Consider the following 24,971-nt stretch of genomic DNA (forward strand, 5'->3'; position numbering starts at 1 on the left):
GAATCTCGTCCTTCAGCCACACCATCTGCCGTACTAAAGGTTCGACAGTTCCACTTGTGAACTAGCGCTTCGAAAACCAGTCAAAGGAGCTGCGCATCCCCACCAGTGCAAAGACTGGTAGCCTGGCGCAGATCCACCCCAGTGCACACAATGTAGCCAGTCACGACCCACTACAAATCTACATGGAAGCCAAGCCGTTGCAAACGAATGCATACAGAGGCAGTATTGTCTTTCTGCCGCTCACCAGTCAGACTGCAGGAGTACAGACCAGCCCCCTCCACCCAAGGCCCACCCGAGAGGTACACAACTACCGCCTCGGGTGGCATGGCGATGCGGGGGTGCTCCTGAGCAAACTTAGCACTGTGATAGAGCATCAAATATTGGGGGAGATCAGTCCAACAGAACTAAGCATGCTGAGACTTTGAGGCACATACGGTTAAAAGGCGCTGGGCGCTCTACAGGCGGCTGAAAACCCGTACTGGCTCAAGGGCAAAAGCAAATATTCGCTGATCAAATATGTTTGAAAGTTAAACTTTAAGAATGTCCGGAATTCCTCTACTCCCCCCCCCCCCCCCCCACCCCCACGAACACCTTATTCTAGTTCAGTCTTTCCTGCTACAAGCCACCACAATCAAGACATTTAGTCGCATTGAGGTTAACAAAACTACAATCATCCCCAGAATGCTTTGGGTTGTTCAAACAAAATCCGGGACTGGAGGTGGCTGTCCTGAAAACAAGAACCTACTGTACTCTTGTTTAAAACGCTTTTCTCCCATCACGCAAAACCAAAGTAACACCCCCCGTCTCGAGCAACCATATGCTCAAAATGCACGAGTATATTGTACGGGAGTGCATTTCTGTGCCCCTCTCTGAGGAGACACGGGTACGTACGGTTCAATGGAGTAGTCTGCAGTCCCTCTGCACGGAGCTTCGCTGGGGCACGTGCAGCAAACGTGCGCTCACTGCTGCACCGGCCTTATATACGCACACGAGGGCAGTGCTCGGCCGGTGCCCGGATAACGCGTTTTTCGCGGCGGCAGAAGATAGCTATCTGTACTTTGTAACACTGCTTGCATAATATGTAAACAGCCGCAAGTGCCGGACCCGCCCACCGCCTCGTGAGACAGAAGTGAAGAGACGCACCGCGCATGACGCGGCGCACACCCCCTGCACACCGGTGACGGATTTCAGGCCAGAATCGCGCAGTCAAGCTGTGGACATGCACGTGCTCACTGAAGAGCATGACTTTTGACCTACGAGTACACCAAGCAGAAATACTCGGAATATTTTGCTCTAAAGGCAGCGCCTGCGTTTCAAGTCTCAACCAAAGATTAACCTCTCTTTTTAGGTTTTGCCTGGCGAAAGCTGCGCTCTGCGCAGCTTTTTCGCGCAGGCGAAAACCTAATGAGAACTGTAGTGTGGGTTTGGGTCGGCCCTCATCATTCATTGGCTGGCTCCATAAATGGAGCCTAGCCATTGGACGAGGGGCCTGTCAGTCAATGCCGGACCAGATTCGGGGGCGTTCCCGAGATTCTTTGGCTTTTGCCGACGTCACGCGACGTCAGCCGAAAGCCGGGAACGCCCCCGAATCTGGTAAGGCACTAGTGGCACCCCGAGCGCTCTGCCGCCTCCTACTACGGTGCAAACGCTGCCTCCCTGATTGCCGCCGCTGCCCGGGGCCGAGAATAACATGAGGACCTCGCCGGGGCCGCGGAGAGCAAGAACGAAGGAGCTGCCCTCCCATTGGCTGAGGCGGTCGAGCCCCCTCAGTGCCGCCGCGCTAGGAGTGGTTCTCGAGCCGCCGCGTCATCGCTGGAGCCGTGCTGCGATTGGCCGCAGCTTCGTTTCGTCAGCCTACACACAGATTCATAGATGAACCAAACGGATGTTTTCCCTTCATAAATAGGGCGATCTGCCACCACAAGGCACATGGGACTGACACAAAATAACTTCATTTAAATTACAAACATTTGAAAATGGCATTTTACTGGGGATAATAAGACAGACCAAGGTTCTGCGTTGTTTCCATCGCACCGGCAGTCTCCGCTGCCCCGCCCTCTGCTGCCCTCCCTGGTTCGGTTTTGTTTCTTCAGTCTGCTGTAAGAAGAAGAGGAAGGGCGGGGACGACTGAAGGGAAACAACAGACTAACGGGAGCCAGTCGGAGGCACGAGCGTCCTGCAAACAGAGAGGAGCGAGAGAGTGACCGGTATCCGACCAGCCTCCCGGGAACATCAGCTGTTGTCTAGAGTGACCGGCATGCACCTGGCAAACCAAAGGCAGACCTGTCCCAGCTCCAGGAGCGACTGACAGGCACGGGGCAACCCAGGCTGTGCTCAGTGCACCAACTCTAGGAGTGACTGGCACGCACCCGGCAGCCCAGGCTGTACCCGGTGCACTAACTCTGGGAGTGACTGGCACACACCCGGCGTCACACAGTACACCACCTGTAGGAGTGACCTACTTGTCTGCGGCGTCTCTTGAGTTTAGACCAATTCTAGACAGTGACGGGCACGCTCCCTACGGCACTCAGTTCACCAACTCCAGGAGTAATTTGACAAACCGTGTTAATCTAAAAAAAAAAAAAAACACCAGTTCTACGGGTGACTGGTGGCACCGGAAAACCAAGGAGATACTTTCCACACAAGCTAGCGGAGTGACCCACACTCTTACTCAGAGAGGCGCACTGGCTTTGAAATGCCAGCCTGCATGCAGTTATTTACACTGATGGCCTCGGAAGCGACTTGTCACATGCACTGCTCCTGTTGACAGCCTTAGATAACGCAACTCAGAAGTGCTCACCAGCACCCTGGGCGTACGAGGCGCTATACACGTGATTTCAGTCATTCATCCTCGCCATGTGGAAGAAGAGCACAGAGTCAGATTCGGCCAAGCAGCCCCCATGTCCGACCTTGCCATCTCATCCTTCCTGACCCAGGTGTTGTGTGAGCGCGGCGGGTGCCTGGCCGTTCCCGAGATCCGGAAGCACCTCAGCCTCTCACCGACGCACATCACAAGCATCCTCCGAGAGGAGGCCTCCCGCTTCCTGCTGCTGGAGCCGGCGGGGCTGGTGCTGGCGCTGGCCGCCATCCGCACGTGCTCGAGGGAACGGTGCCCGGGCCAGGACTGCGCCCGTCTGCACCTCTGCCGCTTCTTCATCCTGGACCGGTGCACGCGCAAGAGGTACGTGCGCGCGAGTTAGTGGCTGGAGTCGAGGTCCCAAGAAGCGGCGCAGAGATTCACTGCGGGGGTTGCCAAGTGTGACTGAATGTTACAAAGTGATGACAGGCTGTGAATGAGAGGCTTTTAATGCATAAGAAGTAGAGGCAGGAGTGAGAGACTACAGGCAGTGTGCCCGGCATGGGCAGAGGCCATATAGGGGACTGAGGTCAAGGGAAGAGGTCATGGCGAGAAAGCAAATGACACACAATTCGGGCTGGACTGTTCCCATTGGGTGCAAGGTCAAGACTGATTTGCATATGGGTGAGCAAAAAACAGATGGCTTTAGGCCTAGATCTCTATACTGGGGTGAATGTATGTCATTGTTCTGCATTCTGTCCATCAATTGTCTTTTTGCATTTGTCACCCCGAGTGGGACGGGTATGACGTGTGGGTCCCGTGCTCTCCATGCCACTGGAGTCAAGCTATCCTGGGTGATGAGGGGTGAAACCCCCAAACCGGTCCTAGAATGCTTGATTCTAGTCCAGGGAGGACCTGGCCTGGCAGTTTTGGCTGGAATGTTCCCATTGGGCGCAGGGTCAAGACTGATTTGCATATGGCTGGGTCCAAACTGGAATGGCATGGTGAGCAAAAAAACAATGGCCCAAATATCTATACTGGGGTGAGTTTATGTCATTGTTCTGCATTCTGTCTATCAATTGTTCTTTTTACACTCAGGACAGGTGCACACCACACACAAGATGGCCGCGGTGTGATACTTACATATTCCTTCTAAAAAAGCAGTGGGCTGCAGGGTGGAGGGGTGAGATGACCAAGGTTTAGGATTGTACCAGGGCAGTGGCGCAGCTACTGTGAAGTACTCGGGGCAACAACAATGAATTTGTACAGTGAGGTCCTGTACAGAAATAATAATTGAAAAAAGTTTTTAACACTGAAATTCACCAGTTATAGTTAACTCAAGTAATTATAACTCATGCCCTAAAGTAACTATAACTCAGTCCCCGCCATGCACAGTTTTTTCACCAATAATTTAATTGCTAATGTTGCAGTGATATTATCAATGATGTCATAGAAAATGTCATGAGTGATGTAATATGTTGGGTAATTAGCAGTGCATGGCAAAGGCGCAAGTTATAGTTACCTTAGGGCGCAAGTTATAGTTACTTGAGATAACTATTACTATAACTGGTGAATTTCTATGGTTTTTAGAGGTTTTTTTATTTAGAGTAAAGTAATGGGGAAATCACCAAAAACAAAATATATGTAAATAGCCCTCTCAGGTCATTATGGAAGGAGCAGTGACTAAATAATACTGTGTGTGTGGGGGGCTCTGTGTGGGTGTGTGTGTGTGGGGGGGGCTCTGTGTGGGTGTGTGTGTTGGGGGGCTCTGTGTGTGTGTGGGGGGGCTCTCTGTGGGTGTTTGTGTGTGTCATTTGCGAGAGAATAAGCTATTGGCATTGTAAATGACAATGCCATTTATTTATGTTTAAAAAAACATAAATAAAAATAATGTCAAGAGCAATGCCAATAGCTCTAACTTTAACAAAGGCAAAACCATTGCATTGTAAATGCTTGTTATTTAATCTGTGCTGGCGGGTACAGGTTGTAGAAATGGGCACTCTTATTAGATCATAGCCTACCAGGCAGTACAGCTGTGTGGTTTGCGAACGACATCTAGGGACATTCGGAAAGCTTTCCTGGGAATGCATTCACTATTGGCTTTGTGGTTTATAACTCGCATGTGCTGGCTTTCAATTTGTTGGCTCTGTGTTTTTGACGGTTCAGCTACAATTCGTCTCTTTCCTTGCCCAAGACTTACTTACTGAATTAGTACCCACGCCACTTCACTAACTCTGCACCACCACCCCACACTATGCCACTCACACCATACTGTATTGTATTGTACTCTGTACCACTTCACACCAGTGCACTCTGCCTATCTACTCCGCGCCAGTTTACGCCACTGTACTCTGCCGTGCACCACTCTGAAACAATATACTCTGCTCCACTGCACTCTGTGCCACTATGCTTTACTCAGCAACACTTTCCGCCACTGCACTATACGCCATTGTACTCAAAGCCACTCTATTCTACTCTGCGTCACTGTGTCGCGTCACTGTGCTCTACGCCACGACTCCAGTGGTTACACCACTGGACTCGACAACTGTCTACTCTGCAACACAGCACTCTACACCATTGCACTCTACTGTGGACAACTCTACGCCCCTACACTCTATGCTACTGCACTCTACCCTGCATCACTCCTCACTATGTCACGTCAGTCTACGCCACTCCTCTGCAACATTGCACTCTCCGCCACTGCACTCCACTTTGCACCACTCTACACCGAAGCACAGTACACCAAAAAACACTTAAGTACTCTAAACCACTGCACTCTACTCTGAAACCATCTATTCTATGCCACTGCACTCTAGGCCATTTTATTCCACTCGGCGCCATTCCATTCAACGCCTCTGAATCAAACTTCCGCCACTCCATTATATAATCTACATCACGCATTCTATGCCCCTGCACTCCGCGCCAGTGTGCTCTACACCACTTTACTCAAAGCCAATACAATCTAGGCCAGTAATTCTTAACCTTTTGACTTCTGTGGACCCTCATTTAATCATTACTGGAATCTGGGGACCCCCCACCAAGTCATTATTGACAGCAGGTGACTGACTGAAGAATTTTCGATAATTTGAACTACAAAACAATAAAAAAAAAACAGAAACAAACACTCAAGCAAATAAGTCATGAAATATTTTATTTCACCAACAATTATCAAAATTTTAATGGTAAGGCTGCAATTCAATTCAATTGAGGCCACAACCATCCATACTCCATTCTGTTTGATGCACTTGCACTGCTCTAAGAAATCAAACTGGAAGGTGCTAACTTAATTTGTAGCCTTAAATTTGAAATTCCTTCACATTTACAGAACGTTTACAAATGTTCAATTTTCAATTTTGCTACTTTATTTGTATGCTCTTTATTAATCTGTTTATATTATTTAACTTTTCTATGCAGTCACAGACCCCCTAAGTAGGCTTTGCGGACTCCCAGAGATCCCGGACCACAGGCTAAGAACCACTGCTCTATGCTACTGCAGTCTACACTATTGCACCCTACGTCCCTTTGCTCTGTCCCACTCTACATCACTGCACTCTGCAACACTACTCTGCAACACTACTCTGCAACACTGCAAACTCTGCTACTGAACTCTCCGCCACTCTACTCTGTACCACTCTAGCCTGCACCACTTCACCACTCTACTCTAAGCCAGTGCACGCCTACACCACTAAACTCTACTGTGCACCACTGCATTTCTATAACACTGCACACTGCAACACTTCACTCTGCTCCACTCTAGGCTAGTGTACTCTATCCAACTCTACTCTACGCCACTGCACTCTGTGCCCCTACTCTATGCCACTTCATTCTACTCTGAAACAATCTACTCTAACCTACTGCAATCTATGCCCACTGCACTCTACGCCACTACATTCTACCCTACACCACTCCCTGCTACTGCGCTCTACGGCACTACTCTATGCCACGGCACTCTACCCTGCCCCACTCCGCTTCACTGTACTCTGAAAAAATTTACTCTACGCCACTGCACTCTAAGCCAATGCACTCAACACCACTTTACTTCAAACCAACGCCCTCTATGCCAACTACTCTGCACCACTACACTCTATGCCACTGCACTCAACACCATTGTGCTCTACGTCACTGCATTCTACGACACTCTTTTCTACTCTGCAAGACTGCACTACCTGCCACTGCATGCTACTCTGCACCACTCAAACGCATTCCTAGCCACTCTAATATATTCTGCACTCCATGCCACTGCAAACTACATTATGCAACTCTATGCCACTCCACTCCACCCCACTCCACAAAAATCTGCTGAACACCACTGCACTCTACGTCACTACACTTTACACCACTTTACTCAAAACCAATTCACTCTATGCCACCACATTCTACATCAATCTACTATGCACCACGTCACTATGGGCCACTCTACAACATTCTGTCTATGCCACTCCATGTTACTTAACTCCACTCTATTTTACGACAGAACTCCACTCTGACACTCCACTCAAAGCAAAACCCTCTGGGCACTTCACTTTGCTTTACACCACTTCAAGGCACTCTAGGTCACTCTACTCTCCTGTGACACTCTACACTCTTCCACTTTACAACACTCTAATCCTTCCATGCCACAACACTCTACACCACTCCACTCCACTCTACAACACTCAACACCACTCTCCTTTACTCCACAACCTTTTAGCCATGTTGTACAGCAGCCATGCTGGTGTACAACATGGCTAAAACATATTGGCTTTGCTAATGCTTGTTATTAACTGGGAGGTTTTTTTTTAGCCTCACACCTTGACCCTGGAAAACAAGGAGTAAGCCAGAAAAGCATGAATAGAGCACGAAGCAAAAATACTGATATTCAGCGACAAAGGGAAAACAGATCACAAACTTCAAGTAAGAGAAAGAAAGTGAATGGTGGTGGAAGAAAAAGGAACAACATGGAATCCAGAAAAGGCCACCTGGCAACAGGCAGCACAGCCGCTGATTTAAAAACAAATCGGCAGCACATTTTTATTATTGGTATTGGTTTCCAAAGGAATCAGTGCATCTATCAAATAAACACCACAATTAGACATGTTTTCTCCTACTGGGTGCAATGAAGCTCAATTGAAGCTCCATGGGTAGCTAACAATCAACATACAAGATTAAGGGTTTTGAAAAAGAAATAGGCCAGTTACCAGTAATCTTCCATGCAGATAACCAACATGGAGGCTCCCTCCAAATGCTGCCCAAGAGGCTGCAGTACCCCTTGTTGATCTTCCTTCCTGACATGGACTTGCCCTGTTTATCGTATGCTTTATGATAGCCCGTTTAAACATCTAGTCTGTGTCTATGACTAAGATCAGAGCTTTTGTCTTGAATTCCCATAAGTATACACTACTTGGGAGAAGAAGAAGGGCGAAGGACCACTTTACCTGGAAAGAATCTCAGATATGTTTTTGAACACAAAAAAAGCCATAAGCACACCAATTATTATCCCAGAAGAAATAAAAACGAACCTTGTAAGAGAGAAACTTAAGGTTTGCCTATTCAAGTCTCAAAAAGGGGTGCTTCTTGCCAAGTTTGCAAGGCGAATGGCAGATCCCAGGAGGGGAATGGACATTAAATCAGTCTTTTTAGGTAGAAGCTTCTCAAAAGCCATTTCACCCAGGGAGCTACTCGTAGGAAGTCAGGATTGCTTTTGGCCAGCCACTGTGACTGAAGAGTAGGAATTAGTCATTTGGGCCATGGGAATGACAGGGTATCCACTCTAAAGCCCTTGGATAAAGGACTAGTAAAGAAAACAATGAAGAAGAGCATTCTCCCTGGAAGCAAACATATCCACTCACAGGAGCCCAAAATCACGTCATTACCTGTTGGACCACAAAGTGTGGTAAGGACAAGGATACCAATGAGGTGGTCTGCAGGCCCATTCTCCACACTCATAAGAAATACTGCCCTCAGAGAAAGGAGATTGCTCTCTGTCCATGTACATCTCTCCTGGGCCAGATAGTCCAAGGTCTCAGAGCTTTAGTCCTACAGGTGACTGTCCTGACCTCTACATAGGGATTCTTCACCTTTGGAGAAAAATGAGAAAGGTCAACTAAACTGCTTTGAAATCTTTCCAAATGAAGGAAAAGTCGGTCTCATCCCTGGAACCATCTTCTCTTGGTGCTGACCCCCTCCCTCCCTGGACCCTTAAGGTGACTTCCCAACCTACTAACATCGGTTATGATATACGTTGGGTGAACATGCAGTGAGGAACTTTAAAAAATGTGTTCCTCTTTCAACCCCGTTCCATTGCCTGATGAATCTCTAGAGTTACCGCAATTTCCGGTTTGAACAGTGGGGGAACTGGAATCCCCAACAATACAAAATTTCAAGGAATCATCCTTTACAATAATTGGAAACTCCTCAAACCAAAGCACTGGTGATCTTTTAGCCAAAATGCAGGGAAATGATGGTCAGCTTCATTCCATTCATTCTCCAGATTTTTTCCAATCATACCTGAAGAAGCAAATTCTCCAGATCATTTTTCGGATATTGAAAATATAAATCTTTGTCCTCCTGAGCAGGGGCATCAGGAAAGGCCATGTTCTCCCTGGAGTATTGCAGTACCTCCGCAAGTGTTGCACTTTGAATAAATCTCTCCCCGTCTGCATCTTGATCTGCTACTTCAAAGGAGTTCCAATGAGGTGTTTAAGAGATGGTGGTTCTTCACTAGAGTCAAAAGCTGCTGTGACCACCATTTCTATCACTCCGATTGTCATCCTTAGCATGGTTCAGGCTTAAGGATTGCCCTTTGTCTTCTATGGGGGACTCCTATGCATCAGAATGCCTCTAAGAAGCACATTTGCCAGTCTTTCGTCGTGAAAAAACTATTCAGCTGCCACACAGTCCTCTAACAGCCAGGTGGCAGCCTGCACTTATTGTACAAACGCTGTTCCTGACCATCATAAAGGGATAAATGGGCTTGGTAATATACGGCATAAGACTCCATGTGCTGCTAGAGCAAGCGCTATGCTTGAAGTATATATACATGATCAAGTCACAAGATATAATCTGATAAATGGCCTGCTAATTCCTCTATAGCACAATCTCACACGGGCTCACTAATATTTAGCACAATATTAGTAACAGAGGTCTCTACAACAGACCATTTTAATTAAAAAAAATACTTCAACAATAAAGTCTAAATGCTCATCCTGCATGGTAAGCTGTGGAACGGAAAACAAAAAACAAATAGTGGAGGTGGTTAGTTTCCTCTTAATGGAAATCATGGGATTAGTGGCAGAAAGAGGAGCCAACCTGGAGGGATGGCAAACAGTTTTATTATGCTTGGTGCATGTTCTGCAAACAGAATTAAATGTTCAGCAGGTAAGTAATGCGACGAGGAAGACTAACAAAGCAGTAGCTACAGAAGATCCCTTGTACCAGTGCTGGAAAGGACGGGATACATCAGGAGTTCAGTGCGGGTCTGGCCCAGTAACACAATAAAAAGCAAGTCCTCTGTGCTACCAATACCACTCTCAGGCCCCTGCAGTCCTTTGAAGATCTGCATCTCAGAATCAAAGAAAAAGTAGAGGAATGAGAGGATAGGCTCATGTTACTGGTATCAATCACACAAAAATCATACTGTGATAATCTTAACTATTGTCGCTATAAAAGTAGGCGTCTGCGGAGCTGGCCAAAAAAGAAGTCTCTATGAAAAATCAATCTCATTTATGAATGCAACGTCTGGCAAGGATTGGGCGTAATGGTGCTCAAGTGGAGACAATTGCCTAACTACACACGCTCCAAGGGAGTTAAGAGAAACAATGGCAACGCCAACTGTGAAGTGACGAAGAAAAAAACCAGAGCCTTCCAAGTCTACTTCCCAACCATTCACCGTGCAAAAAACTATTTTTTATCTGAACGATTTGGGAGGAAGGGGTGGCACATGAAAAACCATAACATGCGGCAGGCCAGGAGCCTTGCTTTTAGGGCTGAATTGGCCAACACATATTCGGCCCTGAAAGCAATCACAAGTGAGCAGCACATACTTCTCATCGCTATATGTACATGTTTGGAGGCTGTGCAGAAAGAACCCCTAGATAGAGCACGATCCTGAACTACCCTTTTCAATAGGCAAGTGTACCATGGAGGGAAGTCACTACTGAAATGTGTACCATAACCATCTGGATTTAAAGTTTATAGAAATCTGTTGGTGAGGGGCCAAGGTACAGTATGCACGTCCACCTGTCCACAAAAAGGGAAAGCTTGAGTAACATTCCACTTACTGCATTCAACATTTGTTTTTAGTTAACGGCATGCTGCAATGAACAAGGGTGCGGTATTGCCTTGGGCAAAGGTGCAGCAGAACCTAATGATATGGAGATAAGACGTTTTTTAAACACAAAAGACACATTATGTGTTTAAGATCGAAAAGAGGGTTGGTTACGTTGACAAACTTCTGCAACAGGCCTGTCCAAGCCACATGCCCTGGGAAATATACAGGTTCCCACGCGGAGGGGTCATATAGCTAATGCTTTGCTAATAAGTTTAAACGTTACTCAGTAATACAAGCTGCAGAGGGCCTTGAGCTAATCCCAAACATTTTAAAAACAAAGTATGCATTCCATTCTACTCTGTCATGAGTCTAAGTTGCACTCAGTGAACTGACTTGCCCCCAAGTCAAGCTGGTAAAAACGTCTTAAATCAGCATTAAGAGTCAGCACACTGTGCTATACTAAGAAGTGTGGAGGTAAGTACTATGCAGAGTCGAACTCAGAACTTCATAGACTTTTTTGTTAGTGCTACATGTTGCTTGCTGTCAGGCCACCCCAGAGCACCGAGGAAGGACATGCAGTATCTGCTATGCGCAGATCCAAAGACTCATACTCAAACTGTGCAGTCACGTGTGATCAGACCATGGTGGACGGCATGGCACTAAAGCCTTCGAGAATGCAGTAACAAAACGATAGCACGGGGGGATGCAGACCTATGAGTGCTTGCATGTGGGGTGCATGCCTTTGGACCTGGCCTGAATTCCTCACGTGTTTCGTAATGTGCTGATGAATACACTGCTCGGTCACATGGACTTCCTTGTTTATAGATGTTGTCTTATTCCGTGGAGTGCCATAATGAGTCCATCGATCTGTGTAATACTGTTTTTAATGATGGCTATGTGGGGGGAGGGGGGGGCTTCTGTTGTATTTTGCAAAAATTGGAAAATAAAGTTTTAAAAAAAACGATAGCACATTTCTGATTCACCATGTTAACAATGATTTAGAAACAGGACTGTTCCAGTGGGGCTGATTCAGCGGTCTAAGGCCTGGAGAAGAAGTACGTTTTCACAGTTCCCTGAAACTTTTGTAGGGATGCCTCCGGTTTCAAGTGAACATGAGTGTTTCGGCATATGGAGGCTTAAAAATGGAGAGATCTCCAAGAAATCTTATAGTAACCAATTGGGTAGATAAGCTGAAACTTAAAAGTGGACGATCGTTGGATCTTCAGTGCTTAAGGCTGAAACTGCTCATCTAGAAAACCAAGCGTACAGCGCCGGGACGCCTCTGGGTAGCCATCGCGCTATATACATTTTCTTTTAATTCATTTCAATTTGGACCAGCGTATTTCAAGAGTTCTTGCTTTTTGTTTCAATAGGGAAAGCCCATGCGTGATCCAGAGCTGTGCGGTTTTGATTGTGGATGTCTGAGGGGATCCTTCGGATCAAGGAATGGAGTGAACCCTGCTTCCAGGCTGAAAAGGTCTACAAAACATAGGGGGTTGTCACTGTGCTATGAACGAAAGCTTCATAACCAACAAAAGTCTCGTAAGGCATTTCAATCAGATGACATCCTCCGACACCTGGATGTGCTCCTTCTGTTATTCAAGTAAAATGACTCCCTCTGGACCCTTGTTAGCCACAATGGGGCTTCTTTGTTCAGTAAGACAGGGCTCCAGACTCCTATCTGGAGAAGCATACATTAGGATGCAGGTGGACTGCAAAGTTCACACAGCCTTGTAAAACATTTGCTTTCCCATGACGTCCCTGAAAATTCAACCTTCATATACACACACTGATGTAACAGTTCATTTTATTCCCAGGATAAAGGCTTCCACGATAAACAAGAAAGCCAGGAAGGAGGAAACAAAAGTAATGCAAAAGGTAAATTTAATAATGAACTGCTAAAGGAATTCGGGGCATTTCCAACGAGGCAGCATAATAGGGTCAGCAGGCAAGGCTGAAGTACCAATGCTGGCAATCCTTCAAACACTAACATACTTAAAACTACTTCCTGGGGCGTAGACAAGAAATACATACACTGTGCTACTTTGGTACATTAGGCAAAAGTTTGGAAGAAGACTAAAGTGTTTGAGAGGGACAACTAGTATGAAAAATTGATGGGACACTTCATTCAGGCCCCTTGCTCTTGTTTAAAAAAAAAAACAAAATGTTAACTGAAATCTACTCCGATACCTTCCCACCTCCCTCACCCCCCGCCCACATGTGCCCACACTGAGCGGGAGATAGCACACTACAGCAGCTTGCCAAGCCTTTCCTACTCTGGGCAAAAAGATACCATGACTGACTGTGCTAATCTGGCTGCTGATAGACTATGCAGTACTTTGCAACAGATTAGTTACTGCTGGGGCCCATGCCTACACTCCCTAGCATCTGCGCTGGTTCCATATTTATTGGCGACGCTGCTGAACTCACTTTGCAGAGATCTGGCACGGAAAAGTAATCCAAACTCCTCCACCCTCCCTCTGTTCTTTTGGACCGTTACATCAGTTCTAAACAGGCTCAGTTCCTGTGGATATCAGCACAGCACAACTGGATAGTAATCCTTATCTTCAAAGAATTTACTATCACCCATGATCTAATTGGTGAAGGAGCCTAAAGTTCAACAAAACACTATAAAAAAATTGGAGCGGCGAGTTTATGAGAGAAGTGAAAACAATAAGAGGAGGTGCACAGCGGACTTTGGGATACACTCACTTGAGTGAACACAAGCCGTCCAGCAGGTTTTATACCGCTATCTGGCGGGTCTTCATTGACAGTTGTTGGGACCCAGATCCCTTCAGAGACTTTAGGTGAGAAGAAAAACATTTTTCTTTAAAGTAGTCTGTATTGTTTTAAGTAACCACTGAGTTGGAAGTCACTCGATGAGAGTAGATTCTAGGCAAAATCTTTTCTAAGAACTCAAGGAAAAGCACTGTTTGGCTACAGTGTAGCAAAACGAGTAGATTTCTGTTAGACTAGGATGTTACCAGGAATTGCAAAGCCCAAGGAAAAGACCAGGAAATGTTTAAAACAACAACTAGTCTATAAAATGAGAATCTGTCTTCATGGATGCATCTGCACTGCCTGGGTAAATATGCTTTGGCCATCTTGACTGTGATGATCCTTTAAATACCCATCACCATCGCTACAATAGCAAATCTAGCGGGATCTGCTACAGCAGCAGAGAGCAAGTCATCACTTAAAGGAGCTCTTTCCTCTTATGCCAGCTCCTCTTTTGCCATACTCTAACTCTCTGCACACAAGAGGCCAATTAACGTTCAGTTAAATGCCCAGACATTACACTGTTCACTATTCTTAGGTAGGGAAAGGCACATGGTAGGTGTTCAAGTAGATACTGACACATTCAAAGTTCTATTGATGCGAGTATTTGGGAGGCGATATACCTTATTTTCACCAAGGCCAGATCATATATCCCTCATTGCATTTTAAACTGGTCTTCAATAACGAAAGATCTACAACATAGGACAATTTCAGATACAGCTGTGCAGTGGCGGGATACTGCTGGAGAAGTAGATCACAACACAGATCAAGGGGGAGAAGAAAAACCCCAGGGTTCTTCACATGGACAGAATTCTCTGTTCAAACACAACCTTCCAACAAAACCCTAGTGTGACCAGAGCTGTACAGTGCGGACCTGATTGTGTCAGCCTTCTGTATGACTTAACTGTGTGGCTTACATCAAACTTGGGGTACAAGACCTCCAGTGAGGGGGCAGCAGGAAGGGGCCTTCCACTGGTGCTCCCCCAAGCAGCAGTCCATACTTTTCGTCCCAGATCCATCCCTAGCTGGAACAAAAAAAACATTTTTCCTTGTGTTTTTTTTTCTTTCCATACTTTTGCACATGGAAGATAGTGGGGTTTCCTTAGAACCTCACTCTGGTCCGCCATAGTTCTCCACAGTGCGAGGGGATCCAGCTTATGCACTGGCTCAAGATCCCTTTCAACTCTGGTTATCTCTGCAGTTTAACTTATGGGTTCTGTTACTAGAAGTAGCAATCTATGTGTTGGCAGCATCACCTCTACAGGATTTCTACTACACCACAGAAACTGGACTTTGAGGAAATGCTAACAAACGGGCCCTTTGATTGATTGATTGATTGAAGGTTTCTAAAGCGCTAGAATCGACTCCCGAAGGAGTATCTCTGCGCTGTAGACCGCTGGGGAACCCGTCCTGGCTTTCCCTGTGAGATGGTCCCTACTGGGTATCTCCAAGGTGAAACCAGGCATCCCCCGGTGTATGTGGGGGGCCGTTGTGGAGATGAGGCAAGCTAATGCCCAGAGTTGCCGAGTGTGATCCCTAGTTAGAGTAGGCACCGAGGCGAGAATTATCGAGTCCGTTGACCCCAGTCCAAGACCCTGCCGCGTCGGGGATTGAACCCTGGTCCCGGGCCGTCCTCTGCTCCCGGGTCTACCGCCTCTAACCAGTGAGCCACACCACTCCACTCCAGTTTGGATCCAAGGCCAAGGTGCAAACATCTTAAAGCTCATGGAAGGTTAGAATCTTGGCTTTAAATGAAAAGAGACTAAATTACCCTAAAAATAGAGTTAAACTCTAGTGCTCTCTTTAAGAAGAGCGATACAACATCATAGTTAACAAGGATATGCACATTAGACGACATGACTAGTGAAGCCTTGAGCCTAAGCAATATCAGATCGCCTCTAGTTTGTCAGCCCCAACTAGCACTAGCATAACGAAACTTGAGGCGGCTCCCATGCACTGTATGGAGTGGCCGCACAAAGGGGGCCGCCCTTTTCTTCCACAGACTTCTGAACGTTAACCCTTCTGCTAGTAAGAGAGATAGGCAGGAGAGATAGGCAGGGGCGATAGGTCACAGGCTTGGTCCAGACCCATGGTAGAATTCGGGCTATTACTGTATATGAACCTAGTAACAGTCAAGACCCTTCCCAACAACCTTTTTTGACAACCTGGTCGGTGTTGCAAAGGGCCACATAATGTTAATGGAGAATTTCAACCTGGTGTTAAACGTGGGGAAAGCGAGGTCAGGCGCAACAGCTCTGCACTCAAGTGCTCTCGCTAAAGCAAAATGTGCGGTCTGGATTTATGTGACTTGTGAGAACAACGCAAAGATCGGAGGGAGAACACGTTCTTCTCATGTCTACTGGATGTACTCCAGAATCTATAATGCTCTAGCGAAAAATGATATAATGCGGCTTGTTCTAGGTAAGATCTTATGCTTGAGCAGTGACGTTAGACTACAAGTCAATTACACTGTTCCCTGAAGTTGGATCCCAGGCAAAGTCACCAGAAAGGTGGAAACTCCTTACACCCCTGCTTCCAGACCCGGTACCTGGGTGTCCATATCATGCTGAATACATCAGGCATTAATAAAGTTAACTACTCACCCCTTCTAACTTTTCTTTGTAACAACTTACAAGACGGTCGCCCTTTTTTCTCACGTGATTGGAGAGACTACACGCCCATTAAAATGAACATCTTCCCCAGATTTCTAAACCTTTTCCAATCTCTACTTGTGTGGAAAAGTAAATTTTGCCATGTTTGTGTCCCTACGAGTCCTCCATCTTATGTTATGTGTGCATGATTAAATATGCATATGTATCCCCCATGTTTGATTAAAGACGCAATTACAGTTGTGTCCATCACTAGTATGCCAGTTTCCAGTTCTCGTGAAAAGCTACGAGTATCAGGCCTATGTAAAGTTACGTTGCCACGTTTCTCAGTGTGCACGTTATTTCATTGTAAAGTCCCCGTTTCTAGGCCTCAAAAGGGCCCGGACACCAGATTCAGCTTCTGTCTCCTGAGAATCGCTGAGGAGCGATACAGCCCCCACCTGTATTCCTGACCCTTCACTTACTTCCTGCCTCACAGTGCCCGGCTCAGCCTGGCTCTGCCTCTGAGTCTGCCAAGAGTATGTTATGATTCTAGTTATCAGTCCAGCCCTCCTTCTCTGCATTCCTAAGCTACTGAATCGCATCAATAGTTTCCGTCATTGTCTAGCCTTTACGTCTCCATGTAAGAGAAATACTGCATTTAATGGTCATTTAATATTCTTCATCACGCACTACATGTAGAATAATGCATGCTCCAGTCTTAGAGTCTGTTAGCCTTTACCCCGATAACTTTTGGATTCTATCAACATGTTCTCTAAATATCAGATACTAGATACTGTTTAGGTACATGTCGCCCTGACTCTCCAGACTTCAGTCTCTGCTCCTAGCACAGAGTTCATAGCCCCAGCTTCTCCTAGTAACACGTCATTGTCAGTTTGCGCGCACCATTAGGTTAGAGGTCCCGGCTCCTTAGGTAGCCCCCTCCATGTTTCCGCCCCATTTATGACATATTCTGTTACGTTTGCATCACATGTCTATGTATACGCCCCTGTTACACCCATTTTCACCCTTATCTTTCGCGACTGCTATTGACCACACCCACTGCTCCGCCTATCGTATGTATTGTAATGCAACTGTTTTAGTATATATGTTCGTGTATTGTTATTAAATGTTAGAGCGCGCTCATCCCAGATCCTGCCCGGCAGCTGTCGGGCCCCCCTGTCAGGCCCTGCCATCCTGTTCCCGTGCAGGTTGTCCTGTTCCTGTCCTTTATGCTGTAATAAACCTGCAAACTCCTACTACCTCGAATCTTGACTCTTATTTATTGAGCTATCTGTTATTGCTATGTCCAGTCAAACCTAGATCCGGTATTATTTATTTATATACCACATAATGGCGCCCGAACAGGGACTTGCCCTTTCCCCACGCGCCGGTGAAGCCACGCCGGCCCCCTGACCCTCTGCAGCCGTGACGGAACCATACCGTGCACGTGCAGATATTTCTGCTTCAAGTATCCCTCAGGCCCACGGAGGAGACGGAGGTGGCGGTCCAGCATCCAGACGAGGCGGTGGAGGAACGCGGCGAGTCCCGACCAGAGCCCAAGCCGAGAGTCCAAGGTCCGAGGTATCCGGAGGCCCACCCGTAACAGAAGTCCGAAGTTCGTCCGTCCGGCGTCGAAGCAGTCCAGTCCAGTCCGAGGCCTTCCGTTCTTGCTGCCCGGTGAGTACCATTACTGGGGTAGTATCTAGACAGGGTCAATCTAATTGACTCTGGTCCGTGGGTTGGTGGTACACAGACCCAAAACGAAGTGTCCACTTCGGTGGATGCGGGTCCTGACGTGTCTCTTTATGAGACCAGTAAGTTTCGTACTGTTTCAGCAGTGCATCTAGTTTCTGTTCTAGTCAGTTCTGTTCTCGAGAAAATTCATGTATTCTGTTTTCAGTATTCCAGGTAGTATTCTGTTCGAACTGTTATTTTAAATATTCTTCATGTATTTTAATGTCGTGGTATGAATGTGAAGTAATTATCGTGTTCATTGTGTATTGTATTGTGTCTAGAGTACAGTTCAGTCATGCCCTTATTCTCGAAATTACGTCAGTTAAAAACTAGAAAAGGTCTGCTAGAAGCAGCAGTTCCTGTCCCGCATAGGGACAGTCCAGGTCATTTTATGTATCAAAAGCATGGCATAAGTGCCATATTATATCTTGATTTATGGGTAGAGTATACCAAAGAGTTAGAAGAAAAGTATAGATGGCCTGTATCAGGCACATGGGATGCCGAGTGCATCATGCGAGTAGAAGAAGCATTATGGAAAAAGAAAGCCAGACAGTCACAGAAAGATGCCATCGAGTTATGGCGCAAAGAATCTCATAAAAGAACCGAAAAAGAAATCAGAAAGTCAGAACTAAGTAGAGAATCCTTAGAACGAGCCCAAGAAAGGGAACTAATCGAGATAGGTGAACGAGTTAAAACAGAACAGTCAGACAGACAGAGGCATGCCCTTATTAAGGGTATGTATCCTCTTCTTGCCGAGGGCTTGCCAAAAGCGACCCCGGAGGCATCCAGTAATTTTCCGCCACCACTAGTTCCGACTAAGCTACGTCACAAACCGACCGCAGCTGATATTTTCATCTCGTCCTATTTGGACGACACAGTCCCGGAATATGCAAATCCTGTTCCGCCAGTCCCTGTAAATCAGGCAATTCCTGCTCCTCCAGACACCGGAGTACCTGTTACGGTACCCCCGGTCCAGCCTACATTACAATTTCCCGCCGCGCTGGTACGAAGAGTATCAGTCGACGATTCCAGTTTAGGGGCCGCAGGAGGAGGTCCTCCTGGTACCCCGCCACCGCACCAACGTAGAACGTTGGCCGAGTTACATGAATGTGCGTTACAGCGTACGCCCAAATTTAAGTCCGTTGCAGAAATCCGACGAGCTCTCACTGAATGCCGTTATGATCCAGTTGCAGGTGATGATAGTACAGTAATATATTCCATCCGTGTAAGACGGGTGACCGGGTATTTAGACACTCTACCAGATATGAAAGGAGATCTAGACAGAATATATCGTTTCATCCGTACAGGGGATGATCCAGAAAGTATTGGCGAAGCCATGTCTCAAAGGAAAGCTGAGATCCAGCTCATGATATTAAAGTTTCTGATTAATTGTCTAATAAGAGAACAAGATTCCCCGACTAAAGATCAGGCCGAAATGAAAATCCTGACAAGGTGGAGTGATAATATAGCCGAGGGTAAACACAAGACTATCAGTAGTATAGAGAGTATGTACAAGAGAATTCGTAAAGAAATAATAAAGTTACATGAACAACGTAAAGCAGCACAAGTAAGCGAGAAAGAGAATGACTCTTCTACTGAAGAGGTAGAGGACGAGAATCCCGTCAGAATAGCGTATGTAGGAAAATCTAGATTTCCAGACCGACATTCACGTCTAGACTACAAGAAAACTGTACATCATCCAGCACCAGAACAAGGTTCTCTAGAACAAGTATTTCAAGCTACCGATCACATTCTGAAATCACGAATCGGTTACAGTGAATTAAGTACTATGCATGAACAAGAACTAGCCCGATCAGCAGTCCGATGGATTACTGATTCTACCACTTTTCCAGACGAAATAGTGGCACAAATGTTCCTGAAATTGCCCCCAGCCGAGCAGCGACTGGTGGGTATGTATATGATCCAGCACCTCATTACATTGTATGAGGGTCAACATTCTGATCCAGGTCCGTTACACGATGTCCTGAACGAGTTACTCCAGTATAGATGGAAAGGTTTAGGTACCGATTTAATTAGTGTCATTCTAGAACAGCGCCACAAATATAGTATGTTTTTGAACCCACATTTTGTTCATGTCTCACCTCCAGAAAGTAAACCGTTTTACATAGACAGACAGAATCCGTTACGAGAAGTACACCCAGTTAGGACAACAGATGGTGAAATGCAACGAGTGTTTGTTTACACTCCGATTACAAAGATGGAACTCTTAGAGATGAAGAAATTAATTCCCTGTCATGACAAAGATCCAGCAGGGTTCCACCGAGAATTAAAGGACATGCTCCGTATGGGAGAATACACGTATCCAGATATAATTAAAATGCTAAAAGTCCTGTTGCCCGCAGGGGTATATGAAAAACTCAAGGAAAAAGAATGGGAGGTGGGAGAGAAAAAGATCGATTGGGCAGTTCTCGAAGCTGAAGATAAGATACGAGTACCAGGTACCGGTCTAGGAGAAAAATGTAAAGAATTACCAGAACTGTTAATACAAGTTTTGCCCAGATTATTAGCTACTAAAAAGGAAGACTGGGATGCAATCTCAGCCTGTAAACAGAAACAAGACGAAGACACTAGTGATTTTTATTCTAGATTCGAGAAATGTTTTAGTATAAACAGTGGCCTCAAGACGAGTAGCGAGTCATACCCTCATCTTTTTGTTACTAAATTAGTCGAGAATTCAAGTCCACAAGTTAAGAATCGAGTTTTGAAAGTCGAAAGTACCTGGCAAGCTAATACCCCGTCCCAGATGTTACAGATGCTCCAGTACCACCAGAATAGAATCAGAGAAGAACAAGATCATGAAAGAAAACGTATGAAAGACACGAAAATGAAAGTGCTGGTTGCACAATCTATTCCACAAGACAGTCAAAAGAGGGGTCCGAATCAAGCCAGTCATCCTGCAGCTCCCGTTAAAGGGAACTGCAATTATTGTAAACAGCCAGAAAGGGAACTGCAATTATTGTAAACAGCCAGGTCATTTCATAAACGAGTGTGCAGTTCTGAAACACAATATAGCTACCGGTAAGACTAAAGAAAGACCACGTCCGCCTAGACAAGAACAAGTTTCACAGACTTCTCAGCCACAGAATGCACAACAGACAGTTCCAGCACCGCAGCCCATTGCTGCAACACAGCATGTTACACAGCAGATGTACCAGTATGCTCAGACAGAGTATCCAGAGTATCAGCCATATTCATGAAACAGCCTAGAGAAGGAGGTAGGCTTGCCTCTCATCGAGATACCTGTAGATCAAGAGGGTCCCTATGTTCATAGTCAAGTATTAGGGAAAGACAGAAAGTTTTTGATTGATACAGGGGCAAGTAGGACCACCATTAGTCACGCCGAAGTTCCAGGGGCTCCGCTCTCAGGCTCTAGAAATGTTTCCCTTGGATTTTCAGGAAAGCCGATTGTAAATGAGATATCTAAGCCAGTTACTCTAGAAGTAGGTCCATTGTCCCGCACTACTGATCTGTTACTTACGAAGTCATGTCCAGAAAATTAATTAGGCATTAAAACACTGAAAGAATTAGGTGCAGTTATTTGCTGTTCCCCAGAGGGAATACGATTGTTCCTACGTGACTTCAAGGGTCACTATGTATTACGAGATTTTGATCCGAGATTGTCTAATGTTCCGCAGCATCTATGGGCGCAAGGTCCAACTGATGTTGGTTATATGCAAATCACACCCCATCGTGTGACTCTCAAACCAGGTGTAGTGTTACCACGAATCAGACAGTACAGATTGCCACCTGAGGCTGTAGCAGCCTTATCCAAAATTATTGACGAGCTCATCGCTCAAGGAGTAGTTGTAGAAACTGACTCCAATGTATGTAATTCTCCGATCATTCCAGTCATGAAACGTACTGATCCAAATGCACCCCCAGTATATCGATTAGTGATTGACCTTCGGGAGCTTAACAAATGTATTATTCCCCAGTACCCAGTTGTCCCAGATATCTCTTCCCTATTGACAGCCATTGATTCTGAAGCCTCATTTTTTACAGTCATAGACCTCAAGAACGCATTTTTTAGTGTCCCCATTCATCCAGACAGCCAGTTCCTTTTCGGATTTTGTTTAAATGGAAGGAGCTATATGTTCACACGAGCTCCTCAAGGTTTCACAGAAAGTCCTAGCATTTACAGTCAAGCACTTAAGAGACAACTAGACAATATTCACATGCCAACTGACACTGCCCTGCTCCAGTATGTCGATGATCTACTGATCACAGCCCGTTCTGAACGTACTTGCGAGCGAGCATCCCTTACAGTCTTGTATTTCCTTGCCGAGATGGGGCACAAGGTGTCCCCTTCTAAGCTTCAATTCTGTGTCCAGCAAGTGATCTATTTAGGCCACTTACTGTCCAAGAGGGGTAGGCAGTTGACACCCGACCGTATCCAGTTAATAGCGAGTCTTCCTCAGCCCAAGACCCAGAAGGAGGTACGTGCTTTTATCGGCCTTACTTCTTATTGCAGACAATGGATTCCTCAGTATGCATTTCTAGCTAAACCACTGATACAGTTAACGACACAGGAGGCAGCCGTATCGACTGTCCTCCCTTGGACATCTGAACATACACTTAGTTTTAATGAGTTAAAGAAAGCTCTATGCCAAGCTCCAGTTCTAGCTACACCGAACTACAGTAAGCCTTTTACACTTTTTGTCACTGAACGGGAAGGTACAGCATTATCTGTTCTCACACAAGATCAAGCAGGACAATACAAGCCCTGTGCTTATTTTTCGAGCACATTAGATCCAGTAGCCCAGGCTCTGCCTGCGTGCCTCAAGTCAGTTGCAGCCACAGCACTAGCTATCAGACAAAGTGATTCCATAGTATTAGGACATTCCTTGACAGTACAAGTTCCACACTCCGTGGAAGTTCTTTTAAACCGAACACAGACTCAGCACTTGACAATTGCACGTCTAACAGGTTATGAACTGACACTGTTCCAGCCACACATAGAAATCAGACGCTGCAACGTACTAAATCCTGCTACACTGTTACCATCAGTTAATTCAAATCCTGCCACACACGACTGTGTGGAAGTAGTTAATATTATGACTAAGCCAAGACAAGATCTGACAGATATTCCATTACCAGATCCAGACCTGACACTTTATGTGGATGGTTCATGTATGAGAACAAGTACAGGAGAACTAGTAGCCGCGTATGCAGTGACTACTGACACTGAAGTTATTGAAACACACCGTATTGACACCCTGTCTGCTCAAGCAGTAGAGCTAGTTGCTCTGACTCAAGCCTGCATACACGCCAAGAACCTGAAAGTTAATGTTTACACAGATTCACGTTATGCATTTGGAGTCGTACACGACTTTGGAGTGCTCTGGCAGGAGAGAGGTTTCATGACTTCTCATGGACTCAAGATTCAGCATGGTCTCCTTATTCAAGCTCTGTTAGATGCCATACACTTACCGACATCCATTGCTATCATGAAATGCAAAGCACATACGAAAGTTACTGACATTATTTCTCAAGGTAATGATCTAGCAGATCGCACAGCCAAGCTTACAGCACAGACACCAGACATTCCAGTTAATAAGACACCGACATACACTCCAGATCTGACTACCTGTATGACAGTTAAGGACCCCACTCAAGATGTCATAGATATCCAGTTACATGCTACTCCCGAGGAAATCAAGAAATGGTCCGAACAAGGAGGGGTCCAGACAGATCAGGGATGGGTAACGAAGGGTAAAGCCACATGGTTTCTCCCCGATTCTATGGTTCAAGTCATTATCAATACCGCACATAGTCCAGCACATTTAGGAGAAAAAGCTATGTTAGACAGTATCCAGAACATTTGGTTCAACAAGCATTTACGAGCTGCAGCCAAGCAGAAAGTCCGTACCTGTATGATATGTTGTCAGTTTAATCCAGGTAAAAGTGTTCCGGTGGAACAAGGTGGATTCCAGCCTCCTGACCACCCTTTTGAAGTCCTCCAAATGGATTATATTCAGATGGAGCGATGTCGAGGTTTCAAGTATGTCCTTGTAGTTGTATGCGCTTTGTCCAGATGGACAGAAGCATATCCAGTCCCAGATTACACAGCCGCGACCACTGCCAAGCAGTTGGTTCGTGAATTCTTCCCCCGTTATGGACTCCCTAGGGTCGTGTATTCTGACAACGGCCAGCCATTCTCATCTGAGTTGATGAAACACGTTTCCCTTTTGTTAGGGTACCAGTGGAAGTTCCATTGTGTACGCCATCCTGAAGCAGCCGGTCTCGTAGAGAGACATAACCAGACTTTGAAAATTCGCATTGCAAAAGTATGTCAAGAGAAAGGTGTGGACTGGTTAGTAGCTCTGCCAGTTGCTTTGTTTTACATGCGCATGGTCGCACATTCCAGATCAGGTCTGTCCCCTTATGAGGTCGTATTCGGCCGCCCCCCTAACATGTGGGGTACACCTAGACCTCGAAGTATTACCGATGTTTCAAGTAATATGCTGACAGATTACCTAGCTTCCTTGATGTCTGCCCTCAACTCTTGTCGTTCACAGGTTGCCGCCGCATTTCCAGACAATACCGAGGTGGCACCGCATGAAATCGTTCCCGGATGCATGGTGCTCGTGAGGAATTTTGATCGTTCAAGTCCGCTGGAGCCTCGCTGGAAGGAGCCCCGACAGGTTCTCCTGGCCACCCGTACAGCCGTGAAGTTGGAGGGAAGGAAAGGCTGGGTGCATCTTTCGCACATCAAGAAATTTTATGGATTGAAACCAGTTTCAAAGAACATTTCCGAGGATTTAAAGGACTGCCAAAGTATTATTCTTAAGGACTGTCCCGC

The 24,971-nt window shown here is 46.1% G+C and overlaps 1 protein-coding gene across 3 annotated transcripts in view; it reads right to left on the reverse strand.

Annotated features, from left to right (window-relative positions):
* PC (pyruvate carboxylase) overlaps positions 1–24,971 on the reverse strand; it is a 2,151,284-nt gene that overhangs the window by 1,709,415 nt on the left and 416,898 nt on the right. The window contains exon 1 of one of the 3 annotated variants that reach the window (XM_078660827.1): positions 892–1,110. The exons of the other annotated variants lie outside the window; for them this stretch is intronic. The gene's annotated coding sequence lies outside the window, so the exon portion shown is untranslated. Of the gene's footprint in view, positions 1–891; positions 1,111–24,971 lie in introns of those variants that run through there. 3 annotated transcript variants of the gene reach the window in all.

The sequence above is a fragment of the Lissotriton helveticus genome, chromosome 9 (genome assembly GCF_964261635.1).
Source record: "Lissotriton helveticus chromosome 9, aLisHel1.1, whole genome shotgun sequence".
Lineage (NCBI taxonomy): Eukaryota > Metazoa > Chordata > Amphibia > Caudata > Salamandridae > Lissotriton > Lissotriton helveticus.